Raw genomic sequence first — 19,797 nt, forward strand, 5'->3', positions numbered from 1 at the left:
TTTCAGTGTGCACGATTAGAATCTATGCCAGGCAGTGATCCGTAGCCAATACGACAAATGGAATCGAATGTTTGATTTGGTGATGAAATGGAGACTGAAAAGCCAATTTTTACATCGATTGAGCACACTGAACATTTGCCAGTGTAGTAGTTCACATAGCTTACTTGGACGCAACTTGTACAGGCTCGATTGCTGTAAGTGCCCCATTCGCAACCGCTCCACTCCCCCACCAGTCCAAGTCTCCTAACCCTTGCAACTCTTTTAAAAAAAAATCGAGCGGCACGTAAAATGGATTGAATTGTATGAATCGCCCGCCTCATTTTTCTGGAGAAAGTTCCAACTCTGAAGCAAGTCAGCATTTTCTGAATGAATGGAAGAGCGCATTACTTACTCCAGCGGGCGATTTTCATCACTGAGGCTTTGGACGATAGCCGTATTCTGTTTCGGGCCCCAATCCGACACTTTGGGAGGAAGTTCTGTGTGACATGAGGTGCTCGTGGTTCGGTTGCCTTCTTGAAATGACCCCCGCAGTACTTTCTTTTTCACTTGCAGGCTTTCACACACTTCTACCATGTCCCGGTGAGAGGTGGAGCTACCGTGCTCTTGAAGCCTCTGTCGTTCAGGGAAGACACTGAATCTCTTTTGGAAGAAAGAAGCAAGTTTTAGATCCGATTAGGTGCAACTCATTGCGATGGTGCTTTTTTTGTTTTGTCAAACTTACCCCGCAACACTCCCACCACTGAAAAAAATGGCGTTGTCGTCTTGCAGCGCATTCTATTTCTGAGCCGTTGCAACTGCGGGGCCAAGTAAAATCAAAGTTGTTTTTTTGTTATATTGGAAGGCAAATGGAGAATACCGTAATTTGTAGTTCGTTACCTCGGGCTCTCATTTTCTGGACTTCTTGTCTGCGAACGACAGATGCATTTATTGCTTAGTTTCACAGTTTTGAGTAGGCTTAATTTCCTCAGACAATTAAAACTGGCCACTTTTTCACAGCCCAGAAGTCGGTTCCACCATGAGTTACTTTCCTCCGTTACGGCATCCGAATCATCCCTGTTGATCAAGTTCAACAAAGTGGTTATTTTTTTTTTTGCTTTTGAAATATCCAAGCCCTCGTCTTGTTAAGAGCAAGATAAAACCAATGTCATTTGATCACCTCTTGGACAACGTCAGCCGCTCGCTGCGATACGCCTCCGCATGCACAGCAGTGGTGTTCTTCTGAACCATGTCTGTAAATCATGGCCGCCGATGTGCCTTTTGGCCATCCACGCGCATTTGCCGCAATGCAAACATACAGTAGACACGGCAGTCTGACGAACCTCCCCCATCGGGGGATCCTTCCCGCATTCTTGCAATTACACAATCCCCCTCTGCGTCGTAATACCTAATTAGTCATAAATGACATCACGTTGTGTGTTGGACATCAGAGCCCTGACATCATTGGCATCAGTAGCAATGAGTCATCGTCCGGCTCGAAATTAGCCATCTGGATGGTATTTGGATGAACCGAAATCTGAGGTGACTTATAAAATTATGTAAATGTGCACACTTAATTCAAATAAACCGCTGCACCCTGTGTGGGGTTTGCATGTTCCCCCCGGGCCTGTGTGGGTTTTCTCCGGGTACTCCGGTTTCCTCACATATTCCAAAAACATGCGTGGCAGGCTGATTGAACACTCAAAATGGCCTCTTGGTGTGGGTGTGAGCGCGGATGGTTGTTCATCTCTGTGTGCCCTGCAATTGGCTGGAAACCGGTTCAGGGTGTCCCCCGCCTACTGCCCGAAGACAGCTGGGATAGGCTCCAGCACCCCCCCCCGCGACCCTAGTGAGGATCAAGCGGTTCGTGAGTACGTCTTACTTTGCAAGACAAATGCAAAGGACTGACAAAACCAAAACACTGTACACTGTCACACTGAAAAATGGAAGGCATTTCCCTACGCATTTCCCTATTTCTCTGTGTTGTTTCTGTCCAAAGAAAATCTGGTACCTCCAAAATGTGTACCTTTTTTCGTTTTAATATTATTAATAATAAATCAAGTCAAAGTCAACATCTTGGCATCATGAAGCATTTTCCTGAACAGCAAATAAATAAAGTGACAATAATGAGCTCTTTGCACGAGCAGGTAAAGGCAGTGGCAGAGCAGGACGGGAATTATGAAGTGACTAAACATAATTGAGAGTCCACTACCACTACTGATAAATGATGCATCGTAAAATATTTCGACTCGGAATTGAGTTTGCATGACGTCATCCAGTGCGGAAGTGTTTCAATTTGTGAGGTTTGTTGCAAGGGAGTCCGTTTTATTTTTATTATTATTTTTTTGATCATTACTTTTTTCAAATGAGTTCTTTCATCGTCATTCGGTGGAAGCCTACCACACAGCAGTCAATACGAATAGCCGCTATTTGATTTTTGGGAATCATTCAAGCCGTCATTGTCGAAGTTCCTCCCTGAAAGCTATAACTTCACACTCGCTCCTCAGTCACAGCAACATTTATTTGGCAGGCTTCAAGAGCATTTTTACGTGTTAGCTGTCTTGAATGACACAGTAGCTTACGAAAAAAAAAAACACGCAACAGCAACACTGAGGTAATTTGCAGTGGTTACCGCTAGGTGTCACAAAAGAGCTGAAAACGACAGCTGCTCTGATTTATGAACAGTGTGTGATTCACATGTTCCCTTTAATAGCCCTAAAAGCCAGACGATCACTGCTAGTTTTACACACCTGTAACACGTTGCTCCCGTCACGCAACAGCTCACCCCGGTATCGATTGTCCATTAAAGCATCATCATCTCCGACAGGCTATCGTTTTTCACACAGCGCTTGCATATCATCTCATTTAATTGACAAACTAGGCATAGGCTGGTGTCTGGTGAGAAAACGGGATGATGAACATGTGTGTTTGTGATCTTTTTATTCTCACATTGCAACATAGAATTGCATCTGCAATGGCACAAGCAGGCTGAATTAAATAATGATCAGTCCAGTCATATGCATGAGCGCACCGCAGAGCGACTTTGAACATATCAAAGACAGTGATGCTGATGATTATGGATGCATAACATCCGCAAGCATCAGCTGGCCCTCAGTGTCATGTCCACCTGAGAGCCGATCGAGTCCCATTGGTGTCCAGGTTCTCTTGTGTGCGTCCATGCACGTGAACACGGCTCACATGGCCAGTGATGGCACGCTCAAGACATCATTTACATTACATTTGTTCCACTAGGGCTTTAAACGAGCGCCTAACCCTTTATAACATATACTTTCTAGGGTTGGGGAGCGAGTTCTCTGTTTATTGTGTTTTTACTTGGAAGTGGAGACGAAATGCACTCCATGTGACTGAAAGGTGCACATATTTTGGATAACCTACAAGCTGTCTGTTTGTGACGGTGACAATTGAGAATAACATCTCTCAGTATCAAATAAGAACTGGTCTTTGAAAAGGCAACATTTTTCTTGCAAACTCTTGTATTGACCAACATGAGATAAAATTCCACTGTTGGATTCCTTCAAATTCCACTCTCTCGATCAGCGGATGAGGAATGATGCAACAGGACTTTAAGCACCTTCCAACCGAAGTTGAACGGTACAGTACATACTTCAGTATTCTCATCCATACTCGACTGCAGCAGGCTAGTCGCCGAGTGGCGCCAGTGCAAACATTGCCCAGACACATTTTCAAACTCTCCAAATAATCATGCCAGGCAAGTGACATCAAGTCCGAGATGGTAAGGAGACAAGAGCACAGTGTTGGTACGAGTCTCTTGGCTTCTCTTCACACTACTACACTCGGTAACCATGGCAACACACTCGCAGCATGAGAGTCGTGAGACCGCTCTGCTGAAATGCCTCGTGCGGTAAACAATTCTGCCGTCACAAGTGAACGTGCCTGCAGCCGAGTCGGGCAAATTGTATATCCTTCGAGGAACAGGAAAAAACCCGAAATATGAAAAAAAAAATATTGGGGGGAAAAAAATCTCTGGGTATGCAAATCCGTGGGGGTTGACCTGCAAATACACAGGGTTTGACCTTTCAGTTATAATATCAACAATCACCACTAAATGGAAGAAATATATCAATTGCGCTGATACTGGGTCTTCTACTGCCCTATACTACAAAATGTGTGTTAGAATCCATTGCGTCAGTCCTCAGTGTACCACTGTGTGGACCCTCCCTCTGTCCTGTTTTTGGTTTTCCAGTGTGGGCTGGCCATCTCCCCAATCATTGCACCTGTCTCAACTGCACACCTGCCAGTCTTCACCGAGTCAGCCGCACTCTCCTCTGCAACATAAAGGCCAGTCCGACAATCTGCCCATTGCCAGTTTGTCAGCGACTTTCCTTGCTACCAGACTGTTGTGTCCGACCTTGCAGTAGCCCTTGGTTTGGTTTCTCTGACTGCCTTTGGTTCCTTCCTCCTACACATTAAACCTGTACCGAGCTCATTGTATTCAGCTTGTCTCTGACAGCAGTATATTGTGTGCAGTATTTGATATGTACTATGATATCTTATGCTTTGCAAAGCCAGAATGGACCTAAAATGTGTAATAACATTAACTGATGGACTTAATTGGACCTACTTTAAGCAAGCAAGAGGATAGAGGCCCTCGAGGATTGGATTTGGAACACCTGTGGTCCACCAGTGTTCTAATACCAGTAAGTTCTCTCATAAGGAGTTGATAAAATTCGCAACAGGTGTTTGATCTATGAATTGAACAAAAACATTTTCAAATTTCACCCCAAAGCTGAATATCGCTGAGTCAAATATCATATGTAGTCATTGCCCAATGTAATTAAAATTTGCATTGGGCTATGACAGTACAAACAATTTTATATTGAAAAAACGGCCATCAAGTAATTAATATCAATTCAACACTGTCCGGTATGAATATGATTGTGAAAGTTTCTCTCAATGACCCCGATTTTTGTGACCGGTGTGGCGCATGGTCTAAATCTGTGCCGAGGCAGGTTAGATTGGGTATTGGTAACTTCACAGACGCTCACACGACGGCTTATTTGAAAATGGGAGGTTTGCGCCGCTGTGGGCATGAACATAGCCAAGTCAATTTGCAACCAATCAAAGCAGCTCCTCTCATTCCCTTTTAACGTGCACCTTCAAGCTGTGGCAATTCTCCCATCTTGGCTTCTGACGCACCCACTATGCGTAACCTGGACAGCCATGCGCAGCCACTGAAGAGGCATGACGCAGGATATGCCAGCACTGCCGCATATATAAAAACAGAGCCCAGTATGTGCCGTGTGATTGGCTGGTGATCAATCCAGGGTGTGGTGTTTTTTTTTTGCCTGAAGTCAGGTGCTCAATGCTCCAGGGATCCAGAAGAGGATACATTGTATTGAAAATGAAGAAATGGACGAATGGTTCTGCTTTACCTTTGAACAATATGATCTGAAATCTTGAAGAACCTTAGTCTCTTGGCCAATTTTCTGAAAATTGAAGCGGTTTCCATTTTGTCACGCACCAGTAATCCCAAAATGCTTGGAAAAACATGACATGTCTGATAAGGTGCTGTGCTCATCAAAAAATAATGCCAGAGGATTAAATGTTCCAAATGCACAAAAGTAGCGGATGACTAAAGAGGAACATTTGCCGCTTGACTCATATGGGCTTTCAGTTGTTGTTTCTGTCTTGTGATTGTCTTCCTAGGCGACACTGCCGCAGCGAACGCACCGAGCATCTCTCAGCGGATGCAGCTGGGATTATTAGAGCATGATTTTCCAAGTTATAAATGCTGTTTGTCTTAGCTTTTTGGACGTCTCTTAGGTTTGATCAATGCATGGGACAGTCAGGCCAGCAGTAATAAACTACCATTGATGGCAGAAATGAATTATATTATATCACGGCTCTATGAGACACACAAAGTCTCCCATTGTGTGCGATACCATTTCGCACCTCATCACACATGACCACACGTCCTCGCAGTAGCGGCGATAGATAACGGCTTTGTCGAGCGTCCTGCCAAGACAAGATATTGTGCTATTGTTTCACACTCGAAGCACTGATAATGAGCAAATATTAATGAGTGTTTCAATGCCGTGTCAGTCTCTGGAGCAAACAGTCTTCCCGTGGAAGAGAAAAAAAAGATGGAGAGGGAACGAGGGCGAGTTAATGAGCTGTGCACATATTCCTTTGCGCGTGCACGCCTGCTGCTGTGAGCGAGAAAGTACTGAGTGAGAAATGAGGACGAGGGAGTGTTAATTGACTATGATCACACCTTCAGCGAGTTCCTTTCCTTCAGCGTGGGAACGAGTAGATTGAGATTCCTTTTAGGATATATAATTCTAAATTATTTTTCTCTGCCACTGCGCCGTGGCACTTTAATGTGCCATGACGAATCATCAGGTGGGCTGCGGGAAATTAGCCAAATTCAATGAATGGGACGTTTACAATCTACAAAATTAGATGTCTCTGCATTGAGCCTTGCGGGACACCTTGGGGGACAGGGGCTGTGTTGGACTGAGATTTATTCATGCTGATGATGAAGTAGTGGCGGTCGGTGAGGTCAGATTTTAACCAAGAGAGAGCAGTGCCGGTGATGTTAATGGAAGACGCAAGGCGGGTGAGGAGGATGGAGTGATTTATTACATCAAAAGCGGCACTGAGGTTAAGTAAGATGAGAATGTTGAGGGAGTGGGCGACTTGAAGAAGGGCTGTTTCTGTGATGGGATCAGGAGCTGGATTGAAAAGTTTTTTGTTTTTTTTAATGTTACGATAGTTTTGTGGGATGTCAGGGTCAAAATTGAGTTTTTTGAGGACAGGTGTCACAGAGGCGAGTGAGAGGGCAGGGGGAACAGAGCCAGTGGACAGGGAGGAGTTAATTACAGAGAGAATGAGTCATAATGTATAATACATTCATTCATTCATTCATCTTCCGTACCGCTTGATAGGGTCGCGGGGGGTGCTGGAGCCCATCCCAGCCGTCTCCGGGCAGTAGGCGGGGGACACCCTGAATCGGTTGCCAGCCAATCGCAGGGCACACATAGACGAACAACCATCCACGCTCACACTCACACCTAGGGACAATTTGGAGTGTTCAATCAGCCTGCCACGCATGTTTTTGGAATGTGGGAGGAAACCGGAGCACCCGGAGAAAACCCACGCAGGCCCGGGGAGAACATGCAAACTCCACACAGGGAGGCCGGAGCTGGAATCGAACCCGGTACCTCTGCACTGTGAAGCCGACGTGCTAACCACTGGACTACCGGGCCGCCCTGTATAATACATATTTAATATTAATAGATGATATCATAACATATTTCATAAATACATAACATGATATAATAATTTTAAAAAATCATGTCTGTCCCCTTGGCCTTTAGTTTGACACTAGCAATAGCCACAATTACTTCATACCATTTCAACCGTATCGGAGCATCATCGTCTATTTAAAGGCAGATTGCTACATTTGTTGTGTTGGCGCTTATAGATTACGCAAGAGTACGTAATCGACACATCTGTTCATATCTAAATAGGATATTTTTCTTTTTGTTTGGGAGGGTGCGAGACTAAGAAAGGGAGACAGACTTCTATTGTGATGCAACTCTTTCCCTCGCTCTCTCTCTCCCTCTCTCTCTTTCTCTCGCTCTCCCTCTCTCGCAGTCATCCTCGATACCGCCGCGCTGCCGCTACTGCTGAGCCTGCGACGTTACAGCGGAGATGAGAAAAAGAGAATAATCTCCCTTCTCTTTTTTTTTTCCCCCCCAGCTTCAGCCAAATGGACGCACAGTTTGGAGAGGAAACAAGCAAAGGTACTGTTGTCAGATCTATTCCATCTTTATATGACCACCCTGTACCCTTTTTAAATGATATAAAGCATTGCAATGATGATTGCTGTAAGAGGGATCATGCCACCTGCACTCGAGACTTCTCTCTCTGCTGACTTGAGCTCTCTTCCTGCAGTATTTGGTTATTTTTCATCCTGATTGACAGCAGCGTGGGTTCAGCGTTAAGCATCCGAACAGTGTTGGCGACTGACCCATGTGGGCTTGTTCCTTCTTCTTTGCTCTAGTTGATCCCGTGCACCGCAAGGCGATTTCGGCATGGTTAAAACGAGCATTGATTTAAAGTCAGGAAAGGAATGAGTCTGGCAGGGGGTGGTTGCGAATGGGTGGGATGGGACTAGAGGGGTGGGGGGTGTGGGGGTCTTAGGAAGGGGGGGGGGGGCGGTGCAGCGAAAGAAAGATTGGACGGGCTGCGCCATGGACAGATGTGCAAGAGGGATTTGGAGTCGTGGGAGGAATCACGCAGGGGATAAAACTGCCAGTGAGTGAGTATGCGTGTGTGTGTGTGTTTGAGGGTGAATGGCCAGAGCTCAACAGCGGTGATGATTTGCGCGCACACACACACACACACACACACACACACACACACACACGCTTCACCTGCAATGAGGGCTTGGGTGTCAGCTGCTTTGAGCACTCCTGTGTCTGTGCGAGATTGTGTGCATGCCAGTGAGTGAGTGAGAGTGAGAGATTCCCGACACCGGCAGCAACAGTGTCCGGTGCACGCAGATACTGCCCGCCCACACATTTTGGATGGGCAGGCAAGCAAGAAGATCTGAGCTCCAAGAATATCTTAAACGTGCCTCTGCTTGGATTGTTTGGATTATAAAATGGTGACATTTATGTTTTCCATACACTGACTGAGGAAGTTCAGGACCATGGAGAGCGCACAGTGCTGAGCCAGCACGTTGGCGGGCTGTGCACCCCCCCATCCCCCAGCCCCCCTCTTTCCCTAATGCTGGGGAGATTGCATGCTTGATTATGCACATGCGTGCTTGATCATATTAGAGCAAACACATTCTGATCGCATTAGTCATTTGGGGGTTGGGGAGGGACACAATAGCATGTATTTATAGTTCAACACGATTGCAGTCCAACGAAGGTGGAAGGACGTTCCATTAGGTACACTGGCACAGTCTTCTAAGGTTCAAAACTAGCCTAAATGATACCCAATTTTGATGGTGTCGTAGTCGGACGCTACACGCCCTGTATTTGGCGCAGGCAGTGGGGGTTCAGTTCCCACTCAGTGGTGGTTGTGTGAAAAAAAATGTTTGAGTTAAAACAGCACGCGAGTCCAATAAAATGAAATTAAAATAATCAAGCAGAGAAAAACAAAATCTCTATACTAAATGCAATAAAAAAAACATCATTAATCAATGAAAAGCAAACATTGCAGCTCAACAGACTTATATATAAAAAAAAAAAAGAAACATGACAACAATGATGCTAACCCTAGAAAACGTAAAAATAATCAAAATCATTCGATTAAATGGATGTGTTCAAACAAGGTGTGTTCTCTAATTAGCATCGCAGGTTGTCTTAAACTCGTAAAACGTCATTCGACCTATCGCAATGGTAACAGGTAGTCTCTGTGTTGTTTTGGTGACGTGATGCATACGACACTGCACATGGACAAGTGAAAAGAGAATGTTGTCGTGAGACATTAAAAATACGAAGGAAGATTCATGAGGACTGTCGAAAATAGATGGATGTCTTTATCATTGCGGAGAGTTGGAGCAACAGAAACACACCGAGTCGGTTCAACAATTTTCCTTTAATACGTTAAAATGTTCCCAACGGCTCCGTAGAAGACGGTGCAGTCCCACACCGATGCAAACTCCAACCACAATATTCAGCTTATGTTTGAATCAGTGTCCATCAAAACACAGCATTATTATATTTGTAAAGGAGTAGCTTTTAAATGTGATTCCAAAAAAGTGCGTGCCCGGTGAAAGCGTCTTCACGTGTATATGCAGCGTTTGAGTCGAATACCCTGACATGGAAACTAATTTCAAAAAACAAAGCTGCTATGAAGCGCTCTGGGGAGTTGTCAATTGCTCCTCGAGTAGTCATCAAAGCTTCTTGTTGATAGTTTGCAATGCAATCGTGAATAATTAAAATGCTACCTCCTTGGGTTTCAAAACTTGCATAAAGAGAGGATGACGTTTTTTTTTTTTTTTAAGTGCTTAAAGGAAAATGAGGATTCAGTGTTGAGTGCATCAAACACAAGAGGCATTTGCCAATCGGACATTAGCCCTGATCAGTAATCAATCATACGTACACGAGCCTTAGAATACAAGATGACTCTTTCCTGGCAACATGTATGGCATCTCTGAGAGAGTTGTAAATTTGCTCTCACCACAGTCAATAGTGCCACCCCCTCCTAAAACCTTTGCCATCAATCAATGGCCACGCCCACTCGAATTCATGAGCGACACAGGGAATGTAAGTGGAGCCGCCTTGGGCCCACTGCTTTTTTCCCCCGAGTGACTTTGTACCCGCATTTCTCCCTCCAAAACCCTGCGTTTATTTCCTCCCCCTTGTATTTATCTCCAACAGGAACCTTCCTTCCCGACGCGTTCCCGATGGTTGCTCGCGGAGGATTGATAAGCCGTCTCCGATCAATCGCAATCACAGATCAGTGGCGTACCAGGGGCGGAAGAGAGGGAGAGAGGAAAATCGGTAAAAGAGGCAGGCCCGGGAGGCCTGAAGAATGAGCGCCTTACCTTGCAAAACCACTGCCTTGTTTCTCTGTAATCCGGAATTCATCAGAACTGTATTGAGCTATGTTAGTCATAATTCAAGGGATTCATTGCTCTGTCTGTCGGGGGTGCTCCCGAGAGCCGATGCATATTATGCGGCAGACAAACAAACATACACACAGACACACGTACGTGCGCACACATGGTGAGAGCGGAATCAAAGACTAAGTGAGGCTGCTGTTTGCAGTAGTAGAAATGTTGACTGTAGCGGAGCAGTTTAAATATAAGTGTTCACCACTAGATGGCAGCACCTACAACCTTATGTTTTTTTTTTCACCAGAGAAGAAGTGACCTGTTCGGGCAAGAAGCCAAATGAATCGTCGTCGTTTCAGAAACGGCTCGCAAAATGCGCTCGGACAAACAAATGGATACAGCCCCGAACATTTTGGGCAAACGTCAGTGAAGGTTTTCATTTGATTAAGTTAAGAAGCGCTAATGGCCACCGCCATTAGCGCCGTTTAAGCGTTTTGACCTCGATATTCAGAGAGGCCAACACACTTTGGGCTTTGGTGACCGAATTAATTTACGCCGACGGCGCAGGTCAATTGAATTATGGAGCGAATTTGGCGGGTCGTTAGTTCCGTTACAGCGCATGTGATTAGTCAAAGAAAGAAAAGACACGCGGTTACCTGCTGGAATAGATGAATTCTTTTGTCCCTCTTTCTTTTGGAGAATGTATTCAAAAATTGTACATTGGCCATAAAACATCAACACAACTCTCTTCAAATGCCAGTTTGGTTGTTTTTTGTCATACTACACACACCCACACACTCACACCCACACACACACACACACACACACACACACACACACAAGCAATGTAATAAGTTGTGTTTGTGCCAAACATACTCTTTGAATACAGGTTACAATTATTTCTCTTGGCGTCATATTTAATTTCATACGGTGGGCGAATGGGGTTCAAATCTCCGCTCCAAGTACCGCGTCTTCCTCCCACATTCGCGTTTGCATCAACAAAGACTAAAACGTCCACACGCAGCCGTTTGTCTATATGTAGCCTGCGATTGGCCAGCAGCCAGACCAGGGTGGCACCCCGCCTTTCGTCCATAGCCCCCCCCCCTCCCCCCCCAGCACCGAATGAGGACAAGCGGTTCCAAAAATGGATCGATGGCTGTGCTCCATGTGCATTATGTCATCTTATGTTGCACCGTCTTTCTGATCCCGTATTCAACAGGGTCGCTTGGTCCACCTCCGCCAGCTCCGCGTTCCAAGGCACAACCTCCGTATTGATTTCTGTATCCAACAGGAGGGATTATGCAAAGATCCCAAGGGGGGGGGGGGACCCTTGGGTCAGATTCACACTCCTCCACGGTATCATCATGCACCGTCTTCAGTTGTTGCAGTGCAATCCATACCACAGTCATGTTTCACAACTGGAGTCACTCCCTCCATGCCAGGAGCTTGTAGTTGATCTCCCCCCCCCAACCCCCCTCCCCCATCTGACAATGATTCGCTGACGATGTTTTGAAAGAGAGGACAGCAACAACTTGTCACGGGAGGACGCCATGCTGCTTTATTTGCTTTGCTGCAGGCTTTAAACACGGAAACGGGAGAAAACCCATCATCAACCCTTTGCAAACTCTCTTTGTCAATGTGCCTATTTGCTGTGATCTCTGTGGTCTTTTTGTGTCAAAGCAATGCGGAGATGCTGGCCAACGGCGGTAATTGCGGGATGACAAAAAAAAAAAAAAAAAGAGATGGCGAGGAAACACACAAAAGGTTTGGCTCAGTTAGCGGCTGTCTCGGATTTGAAAGATTGCAAGGTAAATTCCCAGTTCCCCCGTGGTTATGCTGAAATATCATCGAGCGAGAAGAAAATGTCGTTAACATTTCTCCCATGGCACCTTGAATTAAGCGGCACTGGAGAGGGAGTTTGAGGTGCTCTTTAAATGCGAGACCCGTTTAGCGTGACCTAAGTGGAGATTCTTGAATGCCAGCTGTGTTGTGACGGCCTCTTTCGGACCTTCTTCCTCGCCTATCAATCAAAGCACCACATTGGTTTGCCTATAGCTGCAGTATTTGGTCAGCGGGCTGGATTCAAACCGGGGACTGCTCATTGAGTGGCACACTTCTCTTCAATTTCCAAGACGCGTTTTTTGTAGATCGCATGAACTTGTCCCGATGACCCAAAACCTCTCGGTCCGGTGATCCAGTGGTTAGCGAGTTGACCTCACGGTGCAGAGCCGCCGGGTTCGATTCCGGCTCCGGCCTTCCCGTGTGGGGTTTGCATGTTCTCCCTGTGCCTGTGTGGGTTTTCTCCGGGTGTTCTGGTTTCCTCCCATGTCCCAAAACCATGCGTGGCAGGCTAATGGAACGCTCTAAATTGTCCATAGGTGGGCTTGTGAGTGTAAATGGTTGTTTGTCTATGTGTGCCCTGCAATTGGTTGGCGACCAGTTCAGGGTGTACCCTGCCTACCACCCAAAGACAGCTGGGATAGGTTCCAGCACGTCCCGCGACCCTCGTGAGGATAAGCGGATCGGAAAATGGATGGATGGTCAAGTTCAGCATTGGGGTTGAAATCAGTCCAGATCGGAATGTCACCACCCACCATTTTACTTTGTTAGCAACGATATAAAAAAACAAAATAGTTGAGTTTGTTGTCAAATAAAACAAATCTATGAAACTGCTACGAAAGACAGTAACTCCGTCCAAAGCAATCTAAAATTGCACGCTGAGGTTGAGCTCCCGAGGCTCAACAGATGCTCGCTAAATCCGGTCTGAGAGCTCCGACATAATGAGCGGTCAATTTGCTTCATTTACACCAGCCGCTGGCATAGACATTCACCTATTAAAGAGCTTCACATTGTCACATGGGGTGGGGGGTGGGGGGGGGAGCGGCGGGTCCCTCTCAGCGTTATTTTAACATCATGACAATTTTCAGTCATCTCTGTTCCACATGAACTCCTGATGATTTCCCCTCTGGCATCTTGATAAGTATGAACAAAAACAAAGCAGGTCTATGTGCGAGCACGGTGACAAAGTGCCGCGTCATGACCCGTGTTGGATGGCGACAAGCTGTTATCCGGGAAAGGAGGCGCTACTAATCTGCGTCTGCTTGATGGAAGATGTTGGTTGATGCAGTGCGTGACCGTGTGTGGCGCTGATGCGCGGACATCCGCGCTATCATTTGTGCTTTAGTTCTGACTTGACAGCGAATGTCAACCGGGGCTTCAAGCTAGCTTTAGAGCGCCTTCGTTGTCACGGTGTGCAAAAAAAGCTCCCCGGCGACCGATTTGTAATTTTAACTACCGCAGGCTTGAAACAGATACACTACTCGCAAAAAGATCGGGATATTTGGCTTTCGGGTGAAATTTCAGGGCGAGCGACTTTTCATTGGCGAAGGCTAGCATGGGGACGACTTTTCATGTGTGACTTCTTGAGGAAGACGCGTATGACTCATGCAAGGTGCAATTTATATTATACCCATCCATCCATTTTCTGAACCGCTCAATCCTCACTAGGGTCGCGGGGGGTGCTGGAGCCTATCCCAGCCGTCTTCGGGCAGTAGGCGGGGGACACCCTGGATCAGTTGCCAGCCAATCGCAGGGCACACAGAGACGAACAACCATCCACGCTCACATTCACACCTAGGGACAATTTAGAGCGTCCAATCAGCCTGCCATGCATGTTTTTGGAATGTGGGAGGAAACCGGAGCACCCGGAGAAAACCCACGCAGGCCCGGGGAGAACATGCAAACTCCACACAGAGAGGCAGGAGCTGGAATCGAACCCGGTACCTCTGCACTGTGAAGCCGACGTGCTAACCACTGGACTACCGGGCCGCCCTATATATATATATATATAACGTCTTATTTTCCGGATTAATAATTGTAAAGAAATTGATTTCTTCATATTTCCCCCCCTTTTTTTTTAAACATTCTTTTTTTTCATATCCATTTAAGCAAAACATCTTAAGAAACTGCTCCGAGTCATGATGTCTTCAAATCCTTTTACTGTTTGTAAATTTCAAGGAATGATACACCGGCACCGATTTGTCACTGTTGACAGGAATGTGTGTGTGAACCGTACGCGTGTTCAGTCATGACCATCTGCCACCACCCATCTTTCGTGCCAGCAGCCCGAAAAACCTCCCCTCCCTCCTCAACTACCCACCACCACTTACCCCAACCATCAGATAAATATTTCAACGTGTGGGAAATATATGAGTGTTAGCAAAGTGAGAAGAAGTGAGCATCAGAACGTGCAGCAAGGCGAGTGGGTGAGTGAGTCTGTGAATGAATGAATGAGTGCTGTGCATCCAGAAATGTCATGGTAAAAGCTTGATGAGGATGAAAGGGCAAACGCATCGAACAAAAAAAGAAATATACGGAAAGACTTCAGACTCGGCAATGGAATATCGCTTTTTTTTTTGTCTACTGGCCTAGATTCACGTGGCATCTGTGCTGTACAATCATTTCCCACTCGAGCACGACCCGTTGTTAGCACTGAGCCCTTTCGCTCATTCGCAAATACTCACTCGCGCACTTTTCTCAAACCCAGACACACACTTATCAAGTCCAGTCGTCCACACACAACCTCGCAATTCATCTTTCACTATTCAGATCAGCGTGCTAAGATCATAGTTGTGAATATTTTATCCGTGCGTCTGCACTTTCCTAAACGGGTTCCGCATTCCGTACGCGCGTTGATGGCACAGCTTAGCGAGGATGGTTCGACGTGTCCGACGGAAGCGTCCGTTTGCATTTTAACGTTGTGACACAGCCTTCAGAAAATGTGCTCATTTTGTTTTTGAGTTGGACATTCAATCATTGAAATGGTCAATGTATTGTATGAAAAAATCGATTTATTTTTACATACTGCCCCTTTCATGTTTGAATGATAATAAGGTGAATGTTTTTTTTTTTTCGTGGCCAGTTTTTTTTTTGGGGGGGGTGGTTGCTTTTTTTACTGTAGCTTGTCAGTAGGCAGGGCCTCCTTTGCAATACAGATGGAAGAGGCTACTTGTGTTCCTTGTCGTAAAAAAAACAAAAAAACTTCCGCCTGAGGACAGCGACATCTCAATGGTCAATAACTGACCTTTGCATGTGGCGAAAATTCTCCTTTGCACGAGCTGTATTATTTTTAGGATCCCGCCACGTCTGTTGAAAAAGTTGTGTCCAGAATTTCTTAACAAGGTTTCTGATGCAACCCCCCCCCCCCCCCCCCCACAATGAATAAACATTTGATCATGACCTCTCTGGAGGTAAAACGGCTCATTCAAGCCTAAGGGATGATTGCGGCACGGAAGGACTGGAGCCCGATTGTGTGTGTGTGTGTGCGTGTCTGTGTATCCTCATTCTGCTTGTGTCCTCATTCTCGAGCAGGTATTTCTTTGCATGCATTGCACCGCAGCGGCCCAAGCGAGGCAGCCGTACATCCGGCGGTGGACGTGTTTAGCTGTTAATATGATGCCCCGCTGTGAGCTTCCCTTGTAGGTCAGACTGGTGATTCAGCAGACTCATTTGAAAAGAAACTCGCGCATGAATGCACAACAGCGAGCGTACATTCAGGTGAATTCGATTTTTTTTTTTCCCCTCGCAGTTCCTCATGTCAGGGTCTTCATCTTTTCACAGTTCTTTCTCACTTTTCATCGGTCTGATTCACCTGGTTGCTGTTAAAGCCGATATAGAAAGAGAAGTCATTAAGTCGCGAAGCTTCCGTGGTGTCCGAAGAAATAAAATATGAGACATCAAAAAAAAAAAAAAAAAAAATACACACAAGCGAGCCAAATGGGCACTGAATGAAAACATTGTCGAAGCACCTCTGACCCCCCCCCCCCCCCCAATGACCGCATTCGGCCTTTTCGCGTCGACGTCAAACGGCATAGCCCGTCTCGAATTCACCGTGTCTACACATCTTTTCGGTTGAGAGGTCATCTCTTGTGCAGAGATCCTCTGGTCGCCGCTGTTATTCGGAAATGTTCATTAGTGTGTTTGGCAAAAGCACAATATGCAAGAAATAAGCCTGGTCGTGTCTTCACTGTGGAGCTCCAGTGTTGGTCTGGCCATGTTTTGTTTGTTTTAGTGTGTTTGTTGGGGAAGGCGAGTGAGATGGATGCCATTCATTAGAAGCTCATTTCGCTCTCCTCCGCTTCCCCAATCTTTCCTGTCTGACAGCACCCCAAACAGGAAGCTGAACGCTTTTGAGGCCTAAATGCCAGGAAAAAAAAACAAATCCTCACGCTGCGCAATAATGACTCGGTGTCTTATTGAGACTTGATTCAGCCTTAAGCGTTGTTATCTAACCAGCGGTGACGCATCTGCCAGATGTGGGCTCCCCGCTCGGCTCGTCGGGCATATTTGCCAAGATCTCACCTGCCTGCTTCGCGCTCGAAAATCCGCACCTCCTTTGTCACTCCATGATTTACCCGACGGGGTGTTTTTCTTTTAAATGATTTAAGAACGTTTGGTGGCTTTGCTTCCCTGAGCTTGACATATGAGTGACTTGTGGAGCAGACCTTGAGAAACGTTTTTTTTTTTAAAGCGTGGGACTATTTGCTCATGTCGTTGTTCGTTCGGCCAATTGGGGGGAAAAATGGCGAAAAATGTTTTGTGAATCATCCTGTTTTTTTTTTATATGGAAAATTTGACACATGGACCCACCTTCATCGGAATTGGGGTTTGCCGCTCTCGCTCCTTTTTTAATGCAAATAAATGGGTGCCTTGAGATACGAGTGAGCCGTCTTATGAGAACTTTTGAGTTACAAGCCGTCATTAGGACAATTGATCGTATCTGAATTGCTGGCATAAAAATTGGAGACATTAGCGTTAGCAGTAGCAAGTGAACTCAACTCCGCTCACTTCACGACAAGCAGCCGTTGTGCATCGTGAAAACAATCCGAGACCATCCGAGCTCTTTAATGCCGCTTCTAGTTCAAGTTTATTGTTAAGCTGAACATTAAACTAAGACAATTACAAGTTGTGTTATTTTAACAAGAGCAAGCGCACGTTACTTTAAAGTCTGCCGGCCTAATGCTAACGCCATTGATGCCGTTTGCACATAACATGTTTGTGGGGGCGTGATAACACTTTAAGAAACGTATTTAGGACATTTAGGACGGTATTCGGATGTTATGATCAATTTGAAGAACATTATCCGCGGTCAAAAGCGTGCGTAGACATACAAGGAGTGTGACTTGCAGAATCTCCAACGTGTTGGGCTAATTACAGAAGCGCTCTCATGCTAAGATGCTAATCATGGAAGGGGTCAAGACTTTCTCACGTTCAAGATATATTAATTTTTTTTTCCTCCACCCTTTGAAATTTAAACTGTAAATACGGCATATCAGCTGAGGCAATTGTAAAGAAGGATAAAAGACGATCCACTTGTCGGGCACAGCATCCGAACGGAGCATTAATTGAGATCGCATGGAGTAGAATCGAAAATCCCGCCTTGACATGAGTTGAAACTGATCATCGTCATCTTAGGTAAAACATAATTTTCAATGTGGCATTCCGAATGATTTACAGTGTACGCAGGCTTGTCGCCGTGTCGCTTATTGTGCTGAAGTATGGACATGAGGAAAGGCCCCTGTCGAAAAAGCGCAGTCGTTTCGTCAAGCTGAGTGATGACGGACCATCAGAAAGCAAGAGGGTAGAAAACAACAAACAAATGGGCTCTTATTGGAACGGAAGAGATATTTATGCAGGAAGGACTGTCGTCTCCGAGTAAATTATGAACCCTTTGCATATGAAGGCGCTTTTTGCGTATTTGCATTTGGTTGCCATTTTTGGATTGCGTGTCATCCTTGTTTTAGCATGCTGAATATTTAATCAGTCACTCTGTGGCCCATTTGAGATTTATACATTTGTCTTTTTTGACTCGAGGCCATCGGTAGAGTCCTTTCGCTCATGGCAAGTAGCGACGAAAGCTGCCTAGTCTGCCTCCGTCGCCGAAACGGACAAGCGTAAATCGCTGTATGGTCTGAGTGGCGACTGCGTCGGTATACAAAAGCAATCAACAAAACCCGCTCAATATTTCACCATTTTTATTTGGATTATTACACAAATGGCACGGTTCACATGTCAAGTGTTTCCCTTAGAACAGGCTAAAAGTATGACATCAAAGCGGTAGTCATAATTTCACCAGAGTCTGTATTCAATTACAAGGTTTTATTTAAAAAAAAAAATCATCACAATCTTCAAATCCATAATTTTTCTGTAGATGGATGCCCAGCATGTTCACCCTCTTGGCCGGCGAAAACCGCTTCACTTCGGGCATTAAAACCTATAAATGAAATACTGCAGGACTTCCACAATCACCTGATGGATGAGCAAAATGCGTTCCCAAGGGACAACTTTGATGTCACTCTGAAAATGCTCGCAAAGTATCTCGGTTTTCAACTCTGTTCCCAGTCTTGCTTGCTTTGCATTCTCGTGAAGACCCCTAAACACACCTTGCTTCCGTGCGGACAATTACTTTGACTCATCTGCTTCCAATCCATCTCATTGTTTCGACAGCTGCTCATTTTAATGCAGCAATATGAGAGGGAGAGGGGTGGGCAGTGGGAGGGGGGTCACCCACTGTGAATAGCAACACAGGTGTAACCTCGTAAAACCTGACAATAATAACAAAGAGGCTCAAAGCCTCCTGTAAATGCATGTTGGCAGGTCACAGATGTTTTCAGCTTTTATGCGCGCCGTAAAGAGAAGCCCAAAGCTTCTTTTACACACGGATATAACGAGATGACAAAAAAAAAAGATGCAACTGCAGAAACAAAAACTGTCCCGGCGTTTGTAATATATATAATATATATAATATATATATATATATATATATATATATAATATATATATTTAACCCTTTCAGGGTTAGCCTCCACTCATTAGCCACCAGCTAACATCCACGGTCTGCTAGCTTAAACTACGCAAATTCATTGAATCTTACACGCTTCATGGTCAAACTGGACCGAGATGTGTTTTTCGGCTAATACTAATAACCCATTCCAGTTGAGTCAGGGCTCGCTGCTTGAACGGTAAAGGAATGGCAAAAGTGAATATTATAAAAAAATATATAACCATGAGCATTTGTACTTAATCATTTCTTTGTTGCCGCTCGCTGCACTTCATCCTCAGAGCAGCCTTAAAACCCTTTTACGCCCTTTCGAAACACACACGACGGAATCGGATCAGTTTCTCGCTGCGTGTCAGTTCATGCGTGATACGTTATTTCCACATCACAAAAAAAAACAACAAAATAAAAAAAACATTACATTCCA

General features: G+C 45.4%; 1 protein-coding gene across 2 annotated transcripts in view; it reads left to right on the plus strand.

The window, feature by feature from the left end:
- The first annotated feature begins 7,602 nt into the window (after window positions 1-7,602).
- Window positions 7,603-19,797, plus strand: part of LOC127589996 (protein phosphatase 1 regulatory subunit 29) — a 41,481-nt gene continuing 29,286 nt past the window's right edge. The window contains exon 1 of one of the 2 annotated variants that reach the window (XM_052049363.1): window positions 7,603-7,766. The gene's annotated coding sequence lies outside the window, so the exon portion shown is untranslated. The remainder of the gene's footprint in view (window positions 7,767-19,797) is intronic. The other variant, XM_052049364.1, reaches the window with a different exon arrangement.

This window comes from Hippocampus zosterae, chromosome 17 (assembly GCF_025434085.1).
Source record: "Hippocampus zosterae strain Florida chromosome 17, ASM2543408v3, whole genome shotgun sequence".
NCBI classification, from domain to species: Eukaryota; Metazoa; Chordata; class Actinopteri; order Syngnathiformes; family Syngnathidae; genus Hippocampus; species Hippocampus zosterae.